The following is a 1,971-nucleotide window of genomic DNA, read 5'->3' as shown; positions in this document are numbered from 1 at the left end:
GGGGGCGGCCGGTCCGCGCCTCGCCTCCCGCCGCACTCCCGTCCCACGGAAAAGCGGGTTGCGTCGGCGCATCCTCCGCCGCGGGCCTCCGGCCTCCTGACAGCGCTGGACGCCCTTCTCCCCACTTTACAGGTCTGGACACTGAGGCAGCCGAGAATGTGAGACAGGTGCAAAGTTGGCAGGGCTAGCAAGTTGCTGACAGGTGTTGCTCAGCCCCTGCGCTGTAGCGCGTTGGAGAGAAACATACTCCGTGCAAGGAAGGTAGGAAGGGGGCATCCGGCCCCCTATTAGAAAATGAAGGGGGCAGCCTGAGTGGGGCAGCGGGTTAGCGCCTGCTTCCGGCCCAGGGCGTGATCCTGGGGACCCGGGGTCGAGTCCCCCCATCGGGCTCCCTGCATGGAGCCTGCTTCTCCCTCTGCCTGTGTCTCTGCCTCTCTCTGTGTGTGTCTCATGAATAAATAAAATCTTTAAAAAGACAAAAAATAAATAAATGCCTAGACACACGTGGGGCACCTGAGTGGCTCAGTAAGTGAGGATCTGTCTTTGGCTCAGGGCGTTTTTTTTTTTTTTTTTTTTGGGTACCAAATTACTTTATTTGAAGGAATGATACAAACGAAAGAAGTAGATGTTTTGGTACAACTTATAGAAAAGGTAAAGGTAACCCCAACATGCATGCACTGCCTCGGTGACCAGGGAAGTCACCCTGTGGCTATGGGAAGACAACCTAAGGCTTAGCTCTCACTATCACTGTTTCCCAGGGTGTGCTTGTCAAAGAGATACTCTGCCATGCCAGATTCGGGAGCCCCCATCTTGCGCAGGTTGGTTACATGGTCACCCAATTCTTTGATGGATTTCACCTGCTCGTTCAGGTAATGAGTCTCAATGAAGTCACACAAGTGGGGGTCATTTTTATCAGTGGCCAGTTTGTGCAGTTCCAGTAGTGACTGATTCACGCTCTTTTCCAAGTGTAATGCACACTCCATTGCATTCAGCCCATTCTCCCAATTGTCACGGTCTGGTTTCTTAATATCCTGAAGGAAGATTCGACCACCGCGTTGGTTCTGCAGCTTCATCAGTTTCTCAGCATGTTCCCTCTCCTCATGAGATTGGTGGAGAAAATATTTGGCAAAGTTCTTCAAAGCCACATCATCACGATCAAAGTAGTAAGACATGGACAAGTAGACGTAAGACGCATAGAGCTCCAGGTTGATCTGGCGGTTGATGGCGGCCTCGGAGTCCTGGTGTTTTTTTTTTTTTTTTTTTTTTTTTTTTTTTTTTTTTTTTTGGTATAGAATTACCACATTTTAAGAATAAAAACATAGACTGGGTAGAAATTATTGGGTGACAAAGTGTTAAATGGAAAGAGCATCCAGCTGGTCCCAGGTGCAGACCCACCACCAAACAGTTGCATGACAGAGTGAGTCACATTTTCCAGAATAAAATGTGGAAATTAGATCAGATAATGGTTCTGGTACCTATACCAACTGTATCAACAAGTCTGTTTTTAAAATTAATCAGCCCTGTGTGGTTTTCTTTTCTTTTTTTTTCTTTTTTTCTTTAAGCAAAGAAATCTATGCACCTACGCAGTTACTTTACTGCGAAGGGATTTCCGCTCCGATTCCCGACCTCTCTATGGCTCTGCTCCTGCCGCTTCTTTCCGTCATTAATATTGTCCTTTCACGTGAAATGTACGAACCCCTGCGACCGCCGTGGGGGGAACCGCACAAAACGCTGTTATGATGCAAATCACTGGGTTTGGATGCAGAGAGGCTGGGGAACCGGAGTGCACTTTTCCTCAGATCCTCCCTCTTGCAGGAGGAGGAGGGGGCCCTAAAAAAAAAAAAAAAAAAAAAAAAAAGTAGAAGGTCCTGGGATCGAGTTCCACTTTGGGCTCCCTGCTTGGAGCCGCTTCTCCCTCTGCCTGTGTCTCTGCCCCGCCCCCCCGTGTCTATCATGAATAAATAAATAAAA

General features: G+C 48.4%; 1 pseudogene; it reads right to left on the bottom strand.

The window, feature by feature from the left end:
• Positions 1-556: 556 nt before the first annotated feature.
• On the bottom strand, positions 557-1,259 carry LOC140594181 (ferritin heavy chain pseudogene; annotated as a pseudogene).
• Positions 1,260-1,971: the final 712 nt, after the last annotated feature.

Source organism: Vulpes vulpes, chromosome 10, assembly GCF_048418805.1.
Source record: "Vulpes vulpes isolate BD-2025 chromosome 10, VulVul3, whole genome shotgun sequence".
Taxonomy (NCBI): Eukaryota; Metazoa; Chordata; class Mammalia; order Carnivora; family Canidae; genus Vulpes; species Vulpes vulpes.
The sequence above is the reverse complement of the archived record's forward strand: the minus strand, read 5'-3'. Positions and strand labels throughout refer to the sequence as shown.